Source organism: Gadus chalcogrammus, chromosome 19 (genome assembly GCF_026213295.1).
Source record: "Gadus chalcogrammus isolate NIFS_2021 chromosome 19, NIFS_Gcha_1.0, whole genome shotgun sequence".
Lineage (NCBI taxonomy): Eukaryota > Metazoa > Chordata > Actinopteri > Gadiformes > Gadidae > Gadus > Gadus chalcogrammus.
The window spans coordinates 8,445,157-8,464,380 of NC_079430.1; the positions used below are offsets into that span (position 1 = coordinate 8,445,157).

Genomic DNA, 19,224 nt, shown 5'->3' on the forward strand with positions numbered 1-19,224 from the left:
ATATATATGAATATATTGAATACATAAATACATTCTTTCTTACATATGAATGGATTAATAAAATTGTAAAGTCATTTTAGTTAAACAAATATATAAAATTAAGTAACCATAAAAATCTGTCTCACGTAACGTGACGTCCCCACCGGTGTCAGCGTGACAGCGCAGCACACAGCACATTGTTTTATAATTTAACCGCGAAAATACATTTCACAAAGAGCAAGGAACAAGCATCATGGATCGTTTTTTAAAAATAAAAGCCCCACAATAACCAGACATGATTGACTGTGAAATGGAGCCTCAGCCTACTACTTCATGCGAGCCTTCGTCCACCAGCTCTGAGTCTGCACCAAAGGTCGAAAAGGTAGATAATGCTAAAAAGAGAACATACAACGAAAACAAGCACTATGATGGAAAAACATTCCTGCTATCTCTGCACTTCATTTGAGTTCTCCTGGTCTCAATTTGTTGGGTTCTTGTATTGCCTGTGTTGCTGTATAGCTTGGGCGGTCCACCTCTTATGGTTTTATGGCATTTGTGTCTCTGATTTATTGTTTTGTGAAGCACTTTGTAAACCTGTGTTTTTAAAGGTGCTATAAAGTTGCTATGAAGTTGTTATTATTATTAATATTTACAGTTGTATTATGCTCTGTTCATTACTGTCCTGTCTAAATAAACAGGACATTTGCATTTACGTTTAGGCTATGCAGTGTCGTTTTTAATCATATTTTACACTGGGGTGCCTTGAGATTTTATGCACTTTTGAAAGGTGCCCTGGCTGAAAAAGGTTTGAGAAAGGCTGCTCTAGCTAGCCCACCAGCCCAATGCAATTTGTATTGGACTTGAAACATTGAAATGCGCATGCTCAGAGTGTTTCTCTGTTGAAGTGGACGGAGATTATTTTACTTCCTGGTGGGGCTAGCCCCACCGGGACCGCCATGGACATATATGGTTCGTTCCACTATGGCATCATCTCGTCTTTCACAGTTAATTGGCTGTAGGGTGAGGTACGTGATGAGTCATGACTCGAGTAACCTCCGACCTCACAACGTGCCGCGCGAAAGAAGTCCGGTAGCGAAGAAGAGAAGGAGAAGGATAACTTTGCTAACAAACATGCCGGAGGCACACAAACGAATACGAATCGACAACATGAATGTGGTAGATCATCTATTGGAGCACAGATTTGAGACCCTTATTCTGGAGGAAAATTTTGAGGTAAAACGCCTTATGTCTTGTGCTCTTCAGTCTATTTATGTTTTTCCAGTCTATTTGTTCCCACTGCTGGCCTGCACCATGTCGTGACAGGACATTCTGAATCTTTTCTTATACAGCTTAGCTCTTTGATTTCTCCTCCAGAACACTGCTTAGGCCTAGTATGGGAGGTGTACTCCATGGTGAAATCAAAATGATATTGGGTTTTTATAGTAGCTCTTCCAGCTGTTGCAGTAGTATCATTTTATACTGCGGTCATGCCAGCCGACTCATCGAGATCAGCGGTCAAGCCAGCCGACCCAGTTTTTTGCCGTACCTGTATATACTAGCCATTACGGTAATAGCGTCTCAGAACTAGTTTAAAGTAAAAGCATTCGTCGGGCACATACAAAAAGACAGTCAATAAAAGCAAATACTATCAAAGGAAGTGTACGGCCGTTGTGGTATTTACTTTCAAAATAAAAGCCCACCAAACATTCCAATCTGAGACATATTACAAATGATTTTGGATTCAATTTAAAAGAAAATGCCTGTTATTCCAGGCTCATTTCACTTCAGGGTTATAGTTCATAGCCCCATAGGGTCACCCAATAAGTTCCAGAACATTCTGATGTGGAGTTTCAAAATAAAAGCCCACCAAACATTCCAATATGAGACATATTACATATGATTTTGGATTCAATTTCAAGGGAAATGCCCTGTTATTCCAGGCTCATTTCAATTCATGGTTATAGATCAAGAGCCCATAGGGTCACCCAAGAGTTTTAGAACATTCTGATGTGGAGTTTCAAAATAAAAGCCCACCAAAGTTTCCTAACCCTATGGGGTCGTGAACTATAACCCTGAAGTGAAATGAGCCTGAAATAACGGGGCATTGTCTTTTAAATTGAATCCAAAATCATATGTAATATGTCTCATATTGGAAACGTTGGTTGTCTTTTATTTTGAAACTCCACATCAGAATGTTCTGAAACTTCTTGCCTGACCCCATGGGGTCTTGAACTATAACCCTGAAGTGAAATGAGCCTGAAATAACAGGGCATTTTCTTTTAAATTGAATCCAAAATCATATGTAATATGTCTCATATTGGAAACTTTGGTTGGCTTTTATTTTGAAACTCCACATCAGAATGTTCTGAAACCTTTTGCTTGACCCCATGGGGTCGTGAACTATAACCCTGAAGAGGAATTAGCCTGAAATAACAGGGCATTTCCTTTAAATTGAATCCAAAATGATATGTAATATGTCTCATATTGGAAACTTTGGTTGGCTTTTATTTTGAAACTCCACATCAGAATGTTCTGAAACTTCTTGCGTGACCCCATGGGGTCGTGAACTATAACCCTGACGTGAAATGAGCCTGAAATAACAGGGCATTTTCTTTTAAAGAGCCCATGCCATTAAAATCACATTTTTCCTGTTTGTTAAATAACATAGGTCTGAATAAGTTTGTGAGCTGTGGTAAGTTTGAAATCTATGCAGTTTGTCTGCTGAATGCAATAGGCAATGAAAGGAAAAAGGCAGAAGAAATGAGCCAATCTGGATAAGGTGACACTGTGACGTAGCGTTGTCAAACTATTATTCATGGCCCTGCCCACTTGGTTGGTTCGTAACCACCCACAAGAATTCTGAATGAGTCGTGATTGAGCTAGTGCTAAATGCTAATACGTGTATGGTAGTTGCTTAGTTCGTAGTAACAGGCTAGTTACAGAATTTTGAATGCAATGGCAGAACGACATCGAATTCAATGAACTGCGACATGCTGCCTGCCGCCGGTTGCCGCGAGGCACCACCGCCGCGAAGCACCACCGCCCGGCAGCGGGCAGCCGGGCGGTGGTGCCTTGCGCCGGCAGCAGGCAGCAGGCAGCGCGCGGTTCTGTCTACTACAGATTGATGTGGAAGTGGAAGAACCAGAGACGTCGGAGAACCCGACGAAGTCCTTTGGGATTCATTATATCGTCTGGACGTGCACACAGCTTTTGGCCGTGATAATATGTATTATTTGATATAGATATCTATGTATTATATGATATTATTTATATATAGAGCTCCAGGACTGTAACGCAAGTGTTGTACACTTCCTTGTTATTTGGATAACCGTTCTGCTGTTGGTGTGATAACACGTCGGACTCTCGTCTCTGGTATTTCTACAACGAGACTCGTAGTGGGGGTTATCTCAGCCATGGTTGAGAATGAATTGGGGGAAAGGAACTTTGGCTTTGACTCCCTGAAGTAGGCATGAACCACAACATGAAGGAGAAAGGGATTGTTGACCGCGGTCGTCTCCCGCCGGAGCCTCGCTGCCGATGGACCACCGCTTCAGGAGGCGGTGATTAGCGCTGACCGCTGCAGAGGCGGCGGGAAGCAGGGCTCAAGCGGGATACATTCGCGGCCAACAATCCCCTTCTCCTCCATGTCGTGGTTCATGTACTTCAGGGAGTCAAAGCCAAAGTTCCTTTCCCCCAATTCATTCTCAACCATGGCTGAGATGACCCCCACTAAGAGTCTCGTTGTAGAAATACCAGAGACGAGAGTCCGACGTGTTATCAAACCAACAGCAGAACGGTTATCCAAATAACAAGGAAGTGTACAACACTTGCGTTACAGTCCTGGGGCTCTACATCTAAATAATATCATATAATACATAGATATCTATATCAAATAATACATATGATCACGGCCAAAAGCTGTGTGCACCTCCAGACGATATAATGAATCGCAAAGGACTTCGTCGGGTTCTCCGACGTCTCTGGTTCTTCCACTTCCACATCAATCTGAAGAAGACGCGGTCGTTTGAGATTCATAATAGCCTATCGTCTGGAGGCTCACACAGCTTTTGGCCGTGATAATATATATTATGATATAGATATCTATGTATAAAATGGGTTTCTAAGAGCCATTGCGATACATCCACCGTAAACAGAGCGCATGGTACCGTGGCTACAAGCTGCTCAGGGCCAGGTGATAATATATATTATAGATTATATGATATAGATATCTATGTATAATATGGGTTTCTAAGAGCCATTGCGATACATCCACCGTAAACGGAGCGCATGGTACCGTGGGCTGCTCAGGGCCAGGTGATAATATACATTATATATTATATTATATTATATAGATATCTATGTATAATATGGGTTTCTACGAGCCATTGCGATACATCCACCGTAAACAGAGCGCATGGTACTGTGGCTACAAGCTGCTCAGGGCCACACCCCCACCCCCCTCCTTGACCTGCCTTGACACGCCCACCGTAACCAGAGCGCATTGTACTGTGGCTCGCTACAAGCTGCTCAGGGCCACACCCCCACCCCCCTCCTTGACCTGCCTTGACACGCCCACCGAAACAGCGAGTTTGGGGGAAGCTCAATGTGCGACAGGTTCGGAGTGGCTGTAACTGCACCACGGCTGAATTTCGGGGACGTCTTTGAATACTGTGTTTGTGGCCCACTAATACCTATATTAAAGCATCCATAAATAGCATGGCATGGGATCTTTAAATTTAATCCAAAATCATATGTAATATGTCTCATATTGGAGATTTTGGCTTTTACTTTGAAACTCCACATCAGAATGTCCTGAAACCTTTTGCTTGACCCCATGGGGTCGTGAACTATAACCCTGAAGAGAAATGAGCCTGAAATAACAGGGCATTTTCTTTTAAATTGAATCCAAAATCATATGTAATATGTCTCATATTGGAAACCTTGGTTGGCTTTTATTTTGAAACTCCACATCAGAATGTTCTGAAACTTCTTGCCTGACCCCATGGGGTCTTGAACTATAACCCTGAAGTGAAATGAGCCTGAAATAACAGGGCATTTTCTTTTAAATTGAATCCAAAATCATATGTAATATGTCTCATATTGGAAACTTTGGTTGGCTTTTATTTTGAAACTCCACATCAGAATGTTCTGAAACCTTTTGCTTGACCCCATGGGGTCGTGAACTATAACCCTGAAGAGGAATTAGCCTGAAATAACAGGGCATTTCCTTTAAATTGAATCCAAAATGATATGTAATATGTCTCATATTGGAAACTTTGGTTGGCTTTTATTTTGAAACTCCACATCAGAATGTTCTGAAACTTCTTACGTGACCCCATGGGGTCTTGAACTATAACCCTGACGTGAAATGAGCCTGAAATAACAGGGCATTTTCTTTTAAAGAGCCCATGCCATTAAAATCACATTTTTCCTGTTTGTTAAATAACATAGGTCTGAATAAGTTTGTGAGCTGTGGTAAGTTTGAAATCTATGCAGTTTGTCTGCTGAATGCAATAGGCAATGAAAGGAAAAAGGCAGAAGAAATGAGCCAATCTGGATAAGGTGACACTGTGACGTAGCGTTGTCAAACTATTATTCATGGCCCTGCCCACTTGGTTGGTTCGTAACCACCCACAAGAATTCTGAATGAGTCGTGATTGAGCTAGTGCTAAATGCTAATACGTGTATGGTAGTTGCTTAGTTCGTAGTAACAGGCTAGTTACAGAATTTTGAATGCAATGGCAGAACGACATCGAATTCAATGAACTGCGACATGCTGCCTGCCGCCGGTTGCCGCGAGGCACCACCGCCGCGAAGCACCACCGCCCGGCAGCGGGCAGCCGGGCGGTGGTGCCTTGCGCCGGCAGCAGGCAGCAGGCAGCGCGCGGTTCTGTCTACTACAGATTGATGTGGAAGTGGAAGAACCAGAGACGTCGGAGAACCCGACGAAGTCCTTTGGGATTCATTATATCGTCTGGACGTGCACACAGCTTTTGGCCGTGATAATATGTATTATTTGATATAGATATCTATGTATTATATGATATTATTTATATATAGAGCTCCAGGACTGTAACGCAAGTGTTGTACACTTCCTTGTTATTTGGATAACCGTTCTGCTGTTGGTGTGATAACACGTCGGACTCTCGTCTCTGGTATTTCTACAACGAGACTCGTAGTGGGGGTTATCTCAGCCATGGTTGAGAATGAATTGGGGGAAAGGAACTTTGGCTTTGACTCCCTGAAGTAGGCATGAACCACAACATGAAGGAGAAAGGGATTGTTGACCGCGGTCGTCTCCCGCCGGAGCCTCGCTGCCGATGGACCACCGCTTCAGGAGGCGGTGATTAGCGCTGACCGCTGCAGAGGCGGCGGGAAGCAGGGCTCAAGCGGGATACATTCGCGGCCAACAATCCCCTTCTCCTCCATGTCGTGGTTCATGTACTTCAGGGAGTCAAAGCCAAAGTTCCTTTCCCCCAATTCATTCTCAACCATGGCTGAGATGACCCCCACTAAGAGTCTCGTTGTAGAAATACCAGAGACGAGAGTCCGACGTGTTATCAAACCAACAGCAGAACGGTTATCCAAATAACAAGGAAGTGTACAACACTTGCGTTACAGTCCTGGGGCTCTACATCTAAATAATATCATATAATACATAGATATCTATATCAAATAATACATATGATCACGGCCAAAAGCTGTGTGCACCTCCAGACGATATAATGAATCGCAAAGGACTTCGTCGGGTTCTCCGACGTCTCTGGTTCTTCCACTTCCACATCAATCTGAAGAAGACGCGGTCGTTTGAGATTCATAATAGCCTATCGTCTGGAGGCTCACACAGCTTTTGGCCGTGATAATATATATTATGATATAGATATCTATGTATAAAATGGGTTTCTAAGAGCCATTGCGATACATCCACCGTAAACAGAGCGCATGGTACCGTGGCTACAAGCTGCTCAGGGCCAGGTGATAATATATATTATAGATTATATGATATAGATATCTATGTATAATATGGGTTTCTAAGAGCCATTGCGATACATCCACCGTAAACGGAGCGCATGGTACCGTGGGCTGCTCAGGGCCAGGTGATAATATACATTATATATTATATTATATTATATAGATATCTATGTATAATATGGGTTTCTACGAGCCATTGCGATACATCCACCGTAAACAGAGCGCATGGTACTGTGGCTACAAGCTGCTCAGGGCCACACCCCCACCCCCCTCCTTGACCTGCCTTGACACGCCCACCGTAACCAGAGCGCATTGTACTGTGGCTCGCTACAAGCTGCTCAGGGCCACACCCCCACCCCCCTCCTTGACCTGCCTTGACACGCCCACCGAAACAGCGAGTTTGGGGGAAGCTCAATGTGCGACAGGTTCGGAGTGGCTGTAACTGCACCACGGCTGAATTTCGGGGACGTCTTTGAATACTGTGTTTGTGGCCCACTAATACCTATATTAAAGCATCCATAAATAGCATGGCATGGGATCTTTAAATTTAATCCAAAATCATATGTAATATGTCTCATATTGGAGATTTTGGCTTTTACTTTGAAACTCCACATCAGAATGTCCTGAAACCTTTTGCTTGACCCCATGGGGTCGTGAACTATAACCCTGACGTGAAATGAGCCTGAAATAACAAGGCATTTTCTTTTAAATTGAATCCAAAATCATATGTAATATGTCTCATATTGGAGATTTTGGTTGGCTTTTATTTTGAAACTCCACATCAGAATGTTCTGAAACCTTTTGCGTGACCCCATGGGGTCGTGAACTATAACCCTGACGTGAAATGAGCCTGAAATAACAAGGCATTTTCTTTTAAATTGAATCCAAAATCATATGTAATATGTCTCATATTGGAGATTTTGGTTGGCTTTTATTTTGAAACTCCACATCAGAATGTTCTGAAACTTGCGTGACCCCATGGGGTCTTGAACTATAACCCTGAAGTGAAATGAGCCTGAAATAACAGGGCATTTTCTTTTAAATTGAATCCAAAATCATATGTAATATGTCTCATATTGGAAACTAGAGATGTTCCGATACCATTTTTTCCCTCCCGATACCGATTCCGATACTTATGCTGTGGGTATCGGCCGATACCGAGTACCGATACCAGTATGTTACAAAAATGACTGTGATATGATTATCATTGTGGTAAGGCCTGGGTCAGGTTAAACCCTTTGTAAATGAATGAATGAATAAGGCAAATTAAAGCCATTTATTTTTAAATAGAACATTATAAAAAACAGTAGTGCAACAGCAACTTAAATAATAGTTATTTTAAAAAAATAATAAAGTGTAGCCACAATATCTTTAAATACAAAAGTCATTCAAATAGAACAGTATAAAAAAACAGTAGTGCAACAGCAACTTAAGTAAATCTATTCTTTCAAAAAAACTTATAGTGCAACACCAACCTATAAAGTAAACATTCAAAAAATACAAATCAAAAGAGCAGCAGCTACGTAGTAAACAAAAAATACTTTAACAAGTAGGCTACACATTGCAGTAGCATTTGAGCAATTTACTATTGTTCATAATTTCAAGAGCAAAGGCAGATTCTTCTTCAGGAAGATGAGCATTTCTGCTCTCTCTCCTCCTAACCTGTTCCTTCTTGCATCAACAATGTTGGATGCTACACTGAACAGTCTCTCACTGTCAACACTGGTACAAGGAGCACAGAGAAACTTTGCAGCAGTGGCAGCCAGGGTGGGAAACCGAGTTTGGTTGACTCCCCAGTACTGGTATGGGCTGTCTGAGCGCGGGACCGTTTGTTCTGTCAAATATGTTTGTATTTGAACCTGTGTGCTTGTGCTGCTTGCCCCACGTTCCTCGCCATGCTCCTGTAGGATTTCCTCAAACAGGCCTTTGAAGCTGCTCTTTCTGCTGCTGCTGCTGCTGCTGCTGTCTGGCTGTGCTTCCATACGTGGGGCTTTATGGGGGTTGCCTGGCACTGCCTCTGATCCCTCAGGTGTGGTCCTGCTGCTCTGTAAAGCCTCCATCTTCTCCACCTCTTCTGTCAGAGCATCCATGGCATGCTTGATGCTGTCTGCACCTGTGAAGTATCTGAAACAGCATAGGAAAAATATTAAATGTCTTAATGTGTAAAATAAGCAAATAAACAACCTCCTCCATAGTAGCATTTAATAGTAACATATTAATGCAATAGTAATAAATAATAATGCAATATGTAGTTAGCCAAAACACCATTTCAAACGTGTTTATAATATAGACTTTTAATAAAAATATTAAGACGACAGGGCTCCAGACTAACTTTTTCCTTGGGTGCACTGGTGCGCCTAAATTTTTAATTTGGGTGCACCAGCACGTATTTATGGTGCACCCAAGTTTTGAGTTGTTGACGGGGACGGGGACAACCGGACAGCTGCACCGGTTGCACCGTCGATATTTACGCCATTGATTAATAATATTTTGACCATTAAATAAATGCCTCAAATAAATGCCGAATCTGTATCTCTTATAAAGAATATCGTCAGACAATGCCAAGGGATCGGTTCTGTCCCGAAAAACCCTCTGTCTCCGGAGAGACACCTGTACGATAAGTGCGCCGGGGTCCATGGGAACACCCACAAATGGTGACGCCATTATCGGAGGAGGGACTAGGAAGCTGCGCACGCCGATATAAGTAGCCGATCTCCGGGTAGACTCGCTGGAAAGCTGCTCCCGACCAGGTTTGGTTGCGAGCGCAAGTCACCAATGGTGATACAGCGACGCTTAAAGAGATCGACTTTCATGGTACAGCTAACCCATGCTTTCAGCTCAACATACCTCGCTAACCCTCTAATCGAGCTTCGTAGTACAGGCCCCTGGATTGGGCTTTGCGGGTTTGTTTACCGGCGTTTCTATTGTTACCGGTCTTGCGTGTTCCAACGGTTTATTAGGTATCTAATAAATCGCTGTCTAATCAATACTTCATTCACAGCCTCTTCCGTGGTTATTACAATATTATGAATTGACTGCTCGGTAAAAAAAATTAAAAATAATAATTATGCAAATAAAATATTTGCATAATTATGCAAATAATTATGCGCCCAAATAAAATATTTGGTCGCACTACCCCGAATTCTAGGCGCATGTGCGCCCAAATTAGGCGCACTCTGGAGCCCTGAGACGACATACCTGTCTTTGAATCGTGGATCTAAAAGAGTGGCAACTGCATACAAGGGCTCATTCTCGATGGTCTTAAATCTTTTCTGGACAGCCTCAAGAAGGGTTTTTTTCATGGTTTTTATACCAGTGTCCTCCTCGTTCTCCCGAGCAAGCAGGCGCTTCAGCACTGTGACCGAGGGGATGACTTCAGCTGCAGATGAGGTGGAGGAGCTCATCTGTCTGGTTAGTTCTTCAAATGGTGCCAGAACAGTGATAGCTTTCGCCAGTAAAGCCCACTGGTTAGCAGTAAGGGTCACTGGCAGGTCGTGGTCAGCTCCATATGCTGAAATTGACCGCTTCTGCTCCAGTAAACTCTCTGCCATATAATAAGTACTGTTCCACCTTGTTGCTACGTCTTGGTGCAGACGTTTGACGGGCATTTGCAGATCTTTTTGAAGATCCTCTAGGCGTGTAGTAGCCAGTGGCGAGTGTTTAAAATGCCCGACTATTTTCCTCCCATTCGCCAGTGCGTCACTCACGCTTCTCTGTGACAGTAGACCTTCATGCACCACCAGCTGGAGAGTGTGGGCGAAGCATCCCAAACTCGGTACTAGGGATGCAAATTATCGAGTAATTCATTAATCGATAGTTGTTTCATCTTATCGATCGATGATCGATTAATTGATAAGCGGCAATTCTTCTGAGAAGCGGAATTTCCTTCTGAATGTGACACATTTAGGTGGTAATTCAACGAAGTCGTTTAGTTGTTGTACTTTAAAATACTTCCACATATTGTGCATTTGGCGTCTTTGTCGTCATTAACCAACTTAAAGTGGCTCCATACTGCACTCCGTTTTGCCCTCTTCATCGTGTCAGTGTCCCGCTTTTCGTTTGTCTTGTCCTGCCGTGTTCCAATACCCGTACTGTCCGTACTTACTAGCCAAAATTTGAGTACGCAGTACTCCAATTCAGATCCGGCGAAAAGAAGTATACTTCAAGGACCCGGATGCCGTACTCAAAACGGGCTAATCGTGAAGTGTGGATCGAAGGACACTCCCCGTACTGAACGGCAGCCTTCTTAGCTACGTAGCAGAAGAGGCGGAGCCAGGCAAAGCCAAAGTCGGCGCATTTTCCACATAGCCTGCATTAATAGTCATTTTGTAGTTTTTATAGTTTTTATAGCTTTTTATAGCTGCTAGGCGTAAATAGTTCACCGTTCAAAGCGGGATGTTTATTGCGGGGGAGGAGCCACGGCGGCAGTCGTGATCGTAATTTCCGTTTAGTGCACCACGGAGTGCTCGATTTGGAACAGCACTCACATTTGAAAAATGAACGTAGTAGCCAGTGCGGATAGTATACTTCCTTTAAGTATACTCATGGAAGTACGGGTATTGGAACACGGCACTGCTTTGCTTGTGTTCCCGCTTGTGTTCCCGCGTGTGCGTCAAGTACGTCTGGCGTCAAGTGCGCCCTCACGTGGACGGTTGGGGAATTACGGGTTAAAATGCGATTAATTGCAAGTAATTTATTTTAATCGAGTAATCTCTTATCGACAATTAATCGATAATCGATTAATTGTTTGCATCCCTACTCGGTACATCCATCTCATCCATAGCTTTCTTCATGTTGCTAGCATTGTCGCGCAAAACAACATGAATGTTGGACTTAGGGATTTTCCATTGTACTAGCATCCCCTCAATTGCTTCGGCAATTAATTTGCCAGTATGTGACCCTCGGAACTCGTTGGCGTGCAGCACCGCACTTCGGGGGGTAAATGATGTCTCTGTCCACCCAGTGTGACGTTAAACTCAATAAAGACATGGGGCACACGTCGGAGCTCCAAATGTCAGTGGTGAAGCTAATTGCATGCGCGTCTTTCAGCATGCACGAAATGTGTTCCCTTACTGCCTCATATAATTTGGGTAGCGCAGTTTCTGAGATGTATTTACGACCAGGCAAAGAGTACCGTGGCTCCAAATGCTCCATTAAGCGGCGAAATCCCACATTTTCGACGACGGACAGGGGTTGATCATCCAAGACAATAAATTCAACAATTTTGTCTTATCTTTGTGGCTTTTGGGCTGTCTTTGGGAAATTTTTCTCGTCGCTGGAAGGCAGTTTCCAGCGTTTGCTGCTGCAGCTCATCCTTCCTTTTCCCCTTTGATTTAAATTCGTCGTGCTCTTTAGCGTGACGCGTCTTCAAGTGTTTTATTAAGTTGCTAGTGTTGAAATTAGCAACACTCGTGCCACCCCTGGAAATCTTTTCACGGCATACGTTGCATGTCGCAGTCTTGCTGGTGGAAGCATCCAGCGTGAGATATTGCCACACCGCCGACATGATAACGCTAGCTCCTTGATTGACAGGTGATCAATTCTTCTTCGCCCCTCTAAAACAGCAGGCTGCAGATGGCAGCACAGCGCAACTGTTTTAAGAGCCGCGAAGAAGAACTGTGTCAGCGCTAACGGAGCTAACCAGTAAATAGCTTTCTATTTTAATAAATGACGTGGTATCGGAGGTGCCTGGACTCCAGTACTCGCCGATACCGATACCAGCATTTTCGGCAGTATCGGAGACATTTCCGATACTGGTATCGGAATCGGAACAACTCTATTGGAAACCTTGGTTGGCTTTTATTTTGAAACTTCTTGTGTGACCCCATGGGGTCTTGATCTATAACCCTGAAGTGAAATGAGCCTGAAATAACAGGGCATTTTCTTTTAAATTGAATCCAAAATCATATGTAATATGTCTCATATTGGAAACCTTGGTTGGCTTTTATTTTGAAACTCCACATCAGAATGTCCTGAAACCTTTTGCGTGACCCCATGGGGTCGTGAACTATAACCCTGACGTGAAATGAGCCTGAAATAACAGGGCATTTTCTTTTAAATTGAATCCAAAATCATATGTAATGTGTCTCATATTGGAATGTTTGGTTGGCTTTTATTTTGAAACTCCACATCAGAATGTTCTGAAACCTTTTGCTTGACCCCATGGGGTCGTGAACTATAACCCTGACGTGAAATGAGCCTGAAATAACAGGGCATTTCCTTTTAAATTGAATCCAAAATCATATGTAATATGTCTCATATTGGAAACTTTGGTTAGCTTTTATTTTGAGACTCCACATCAGAATGTTCTGAAACTTCTTGCCTGACCCCATGGGGTCTTGAACTATAACCCTGAAGTGAAATGAGCCTGAAATAACAGGGCATTTTCTTTTAAATTGAATCCAAAATCATATGTAATATGTCTCATATTGGAGATTTTGGTTGGCTTTTATTTTGAAACTCCACATCAGAATGTTCTGATGTGTCTCATATTGGAATGTTTGGTGGGCTTTTATTTTGAAAGTAAATACCACAATGGCCGTACACTTCCTTTGATAGTATTTGCTTGTATTGACTGTCTTTTTGTATGTACCCGACGAATGCTTTTATTTGAAACTAGTTCTGAGACGCTAATACCGTAATGGCTAGTATATACAGGTACGGCAAAAAACTGAGTCGGCTGGCTTGACCGCCGATCTTGATGAGTCGGCTGGCTTGACCGCAGTCATTTTATTGAGGTTTACGGATGCTTAGTTTAAAGTTTAATAACTTTTAAAAACTATTCTTTCATTCTTGCAATGTTTTTATGTCAGCAAATAAAAGATTATAAGCTGCACTAATGTACTTTATTAATTGGATATATATATCTGATGCATGGAGAACAGTCACTTAGTTAAAAAACAAAAAGCCCAGCATACTGAATAGTGTTAAAGTATATTTTTATTTGTAATGGTTGTGATGGCCCCAGTGCCTGCTGTCCTGGCAGGTCCTTGTGGGTGGAGGGCTGAATGGAGAATGGGAAACACCAAGCCAGGGCTACAAACAGCATGGTGGGACACTTGACTAAGTAAGACCAATGAAGGAAGATCAATCTCTATTTTGAAATACTCTGGCCTTTTTAGGAAAATTGCCATTTCTATTTGTAATATATTAGGGCTGTAAGTTTTTGCAAAAATGAATTTCAAACAAAATTAAAATTCCCCATAATTTGTTTGGATGGATGTCTGTATGCCTGAAAAGCCAGTAGAAACACTAACAAAAGTGAAGGGGTATACCATTTTTGTTGAATTATTTCGGCAGTTTAGACGCTGTTTAGCGTATGAATGCCCTTCACAGGTCAGATGTTGTACTAGATTTTTACATACAGTCCTGTGTTGTGCAGGATAGCCGGGAGCAGGCGGAGTCAACGTCTACAAAGATCGCCACGACTGTGAAAATAAACAGATGACGTCACGAACACTGGTTCGTAATTTAAAAGAATAAATAATGTTATCCTAGCCCTAGCAGTTTTTTACATGTAGAAACACTGCCTATTCCAGACCCATCCAAATGAAATTTTAAAACCCACACCTATTAAAAATGAAGTCATTGGCATGAGATGTACGGCTAACCAATGGCATGGAGGCACTGGGCGTGTCGGATAATTATAATTAAATTCCAATAACGCCCCTTCCCCCCAAATACAGAATTTGCAACAGAAGTCGTCAAACTATTATTTGAACAACCCAATTAAAACTCAAACTATAGTACTTTCAGCAAATAGCAACTTAACTGTAGTCATGGCCACTATATGTTTAAGGACTTAAACATATAGTGGGGAATGTCAGAGCCTAACCAAATACCTAATCGTAATTGTTGCCCCATACCCCAGAAGCTCCTGTTGATATTTACAATGATCTGATATAGAAATAGTCATTAATAATCACAGGGCTCAGGATTTGTAGTCGGTGCGCCCAAATATTGAAATGGTTAAACCTGCACTATGTAACTTTTCCACTAGAGCTAATAACTCTATTAAACAAGAATCTACAATTTCAGAACTAGAAAGTTTTCAAGAATAATACACCGATCTACACGTCGATCCATACAGTGAGTTGTTCACGATAAAGCATTTTAATTTTTTCTGATAAACCTTTTGTAATTAACGGTCATCTGAAAATGGTGCAGCCACAACTCAAGTCACTAGAGAGGCTGCTGATAATAATCAGCCTACATAATGCAGGTTAAAACCCTTCTATTAGATTCCACTATCTACACCCATCTGGCTGGTTCTGACCCGGGGATTCCACCGGACGCGTTACGCCGGCAACGTTACGGCTGCGGCACGGAACGGCTGCGACTCTGCCCTGCTTGCATGTCCACCGGGCGCATTACGTGGCGCAACGTGCTTTGCGAGCCAGCCGTATTCACAAAAGATCACGCGATAATTCCTAAACCTAATGTACTCAACTTCCACTCCCAAAACGACTGCAATTAAATGCCACGCTCTGACCTTCCGGCCATTGCCCTTATAAAAATGATGATTTGGTACGTAAATGACGTTGTGATAGGCTACATGAGCATGAGTATTGTGTTTTATTTTGAAAATTGACCGGATGCTCTATGGCTTTTACTTTTTCACTTCCTGCCCTGCTCTGTTGAAATTGACGCGGTTCAGCAACGGCTTGCGGCAAAAATAGAAATGCTACGGAATGATAGCACTGCGGCACGGCAAGCCGATCTGGGACGCTGCTGGGACGTTGCGCAGCCGCGCCCGGTGGAAATGGTCTCATTGATTAGAGTGGTACCTATCTGCTGCGGTGACCGCGGCCAAGACGTGCCGCAGCCGTAACGTTGCCGTAACGCGTCCGGTGGAATCAGGCCTTGAGGCTGCTATGGTTTGCTTCGTCACACTGACTGGACACTAACCATCTAGAACTGCTTGATAAGGGCTAACGTATCTAGAGGGAAAACAATCATGGTGTTTTTTTCGCCCCGCATGAGACTACATTAGTGAGCATTTTGTTGCAAGCTCATCCATGCTTCCTCTACTTTACTTAGAATGTTATTTTGCTTTCCGATGTAAGTTGCGCACTTTCCTTGCACATCTTTCCATTTCGTTAGTAGCGTACGTCTTGTGTCCCCATGACTGCATGTTGCACGGCTCTAATGAGAAGGGACAAATTAGAAGACACCGATATGCAGTCCCTCACCCTTTTCCTTTCCTCCCGAATTACGATTTGAAGATGTGCAGAAGATTGTGGAGTCACACTCAGCAACACCACAGTCCAGGCTGAGAAAGGGGTACAAGTTCTTTGTGGATGAGTTCGTACACAATTATCAAGGTAAGTGGTCTAAGGTGTTTTGTTGTTGTCAGTAGGCTACTCAATGGCCTTGCTCATTCATGTTTTGTGATGACAAGCAAACCATATACGATCCATATAAATCGTCAGAAATATTGTCTGTGTGTAAAATGATCATATTTGTTATGTGTAGACTATAATATTATGAATATAATTTAGGGATGCACCGAAATGAAAGTTCTTGGCCAAAACCGAAACCGAATATACTGAAACAGTTGGCCGAAGGCCGAAACCGAGTACTGAATGTGTCTTTTTTTTCCACCATTGCATAAATCAAACAATTAAATGTCCTTTATAAACTTTTTTATATTGCTTTTCTATAAAAAAAATCTATTACAAATTTGATATAAAATATTTATTTAATACTGAACGTTTTCTAACCTTCCAGCAGACATTATAGCAAGAATTTAAGAACAATGTACCTTTGATTAAGTGAGTAAATCTTTTTTTTTTTTTTTTTTAATAAATAAATCAAATGTTCAGTGTATTATGTTCGGCCTTTATTCACTCCTTCGGCCGAAACCGAACATTATGTTTTGGGCCATTTTCGGACGAACATGTTCGGTGGCCGAATATTCGGTGCATCCCTAATATAATTAGCCATGGTGGCTATGAAGTCTCCGTGTGTAGCGTTAGCATTTTAGCATTAGGTTAACCAAGGATAGGTTAAGCTAGTTATTTGCTGACTCGTTTTTGTCCGATCAGTGACATATTATTAACATTATGTATATGCTCACTGTCAAATATAGTTGTTGGAAAGGTGGTAGTGAGAGGTAGATGCAACCGCTCGATGAGGAGGAATGAGGAGCCCCACATACTACAGGTTTCTGCTGAGTTAGGGCCCGTTGGCCCAAGTCTGTTTGTTTTGATAGTCTGTCTGGACCAACAGCTGCAGTTGCAGTTTTCCTCTTCTTCTGAAGTTCAGGTCATTTTCATTGTTCTTTCTTACAAACAGTACAGTAGCGTGCTTAAGACTTGGCCCACCTAGCTTGCTGCAATGTTGTGGCTGTACAGACCTATGTATTTTTCTTCCTCTTCATTAAGGCACAAGCCGTAAATAAAGGAAATTTGTTCAGTGCATTAAAAGGACAAACATCTAGGCTAGTTCATGTTATAACATTGCTAAAACAACAGATGTAATGGTGGCCCAAGAGTTTGTACATGGCTTTTCTGCGGTCGCAGACTCCTTGCCAGTTTCCAATGGCCTTATATCAAGGTCCTACCTACTAAGTTCAGTAACTAAATTCTTATTGTGTTCACAGATCACCCTGGAGGCTGTTGGACAACTTGGTCTCTCAGAGCACAGCTGTAGCTGTGCTGCGGGCAAAGGCTTCTGTAGCCATGTAACCGCTCTGCTCTTCCAGACAGCGCATTATGTGCAGCTGGGCCTTGAGGTGGTTCCACCTTCCCTGGTCCGTACCAGTCAACCACAGATGTGGCATCAACCTAGAACACAGGTGTGCTGTTGTGTCCTCTGTTCAAATCATACACTTCAGTATTTGTCTAGAGTATATGAGCATTTCCTGTATGACTAAATTTTTGTTGTTCGTTTCAGGGAATCCATCCGGAGGCTGTGAGTGACATTGTGGTGAAAAAACCCAAGTCAGTGGGGAAGAGTCAAGTACACACTCTACAGAGCGTATGCTGCTAAGACATTTTTTTTGCAATTTGCACTCTGTTAAACTTCCTCATTATGACAAGATGCATATTAGAATATATCTGTTATCACTACAATATTAAAAAAAACAGTCCCATTTTTATTTGACGTTTCCTCTAGGGCCCCTACCAGAACAACACATCTTGGTGTCTGGAGCAAAGCTGAGTGAGATTCACCCTCGCCCTTTGATGTCCCAAATCCTAGAGGGAATATCCAGCTTGGAGTTGGTTCCATGTCAGCTGTGCTGACCTGGAAGATGTCAGCAATGACCTGTTCTTTAAGGCCAGTTGCTACTCCACAACAGTAGATGACAAACTCATCAATGACTGGAATCTTCCTTGAAGGGCTTGGTGTTGGAATCGCCTCTTGTCCAATCCTCTGTGCTTTGCTCCAATAAACAATGTATTGTGTTGAGGGGCAAACAGACTCCCAAAACACTTGAAACACTTGAGATGGAAACCGAGTGTAATATCATCGTCTGATCAGACACACAAAATCTGTTGAGGACAGTTTGTGGCCCCATGGAAATTTCTTGCAGCCTTGCCTCCAGCTCAGCAATATACTCAAGGGCATCATCCAGTGCACCTACAAAAAATTAAGACAAATCCGTCTTCATTACCATTCATTAGTATTCACACTTTATTTTTTATTGTATTGTTATTCGGTATACTTAACCGTCTATTTATTATTTATTTATTTGTACTGTTTTCTGTTTTTCTTTTTTATATATTAACAATAAGTTAAATGTTGTGTGTTGTACATAGAGAGCAAAAACCAAAGTCAAATTCCTCGTTTGTTCGCAAACCTGGCCAATAAAGCTGAATCTGAATCTGAATTAATATGCAACCCCAGTTTAACAGTATGTCTGATGTTGATTGAATGTTTTAACGTTAACCATGCCATGTTTGGCAAAAGTATACAATAGCCCAACAAGTGTTGAACACAAATAACAGACACGTTCGAGTACCTGTTTGGGGTGCCCCCTTCTTGGTGGCCGTGTGAGCGGGGACTCGAACCTGAGTCTACAGAGTGTTAGCCAACACTCTTACCGCTGCATCACCAAGACGCCGACTAGAACATTCCCGGAAGATCTACTTGACTTTACAATTCAGCAGACTTAGAAATAATAACTCAATTTAACACAATGCCATTGACATTCCCAGGACCTAAGCCCCAGTCTCCGGATTGAAAATCACAAGCTCTCCCTGCAGCACCAGACACAGTGTCGTCACTAGGCTGTTTTATTCGGGGCTAAAGCCCCGGATCTAATTTGAT

General features: G+C 42.5%; 1 long non-coding RNA gene across 4 annotated transcripts; it reads left to right on the top strand.

The window, feature by feature from the left end:
• The first annotated feature begins 842 nt into the window (after positions 1-842).
• Positions 843-19,224, top strand: LOC130372560 (uncharacterized). Of its 4 annotated transcripts, XR_008893363.1 has the most exons (7): positions 843-1,212; positions 13,919-14,017; positions 14,333-14,412; positions 16,176-16,274; positions 17,555-17,749; positions 17,848-17,931; positions 18,070-19,224. It is a non-coding gene; the product is annotated as an uncharacterized LOC130372560 (long non-coding RNA). The 4 variants fall into 4 exon arrangements; XR_008893362.1 differs by having other exon boundaries at positions 16,176-17,749; XR_008893365.1 differs by having other exon boundaries at positions 16,176-17,749; positions 17,848-17,894.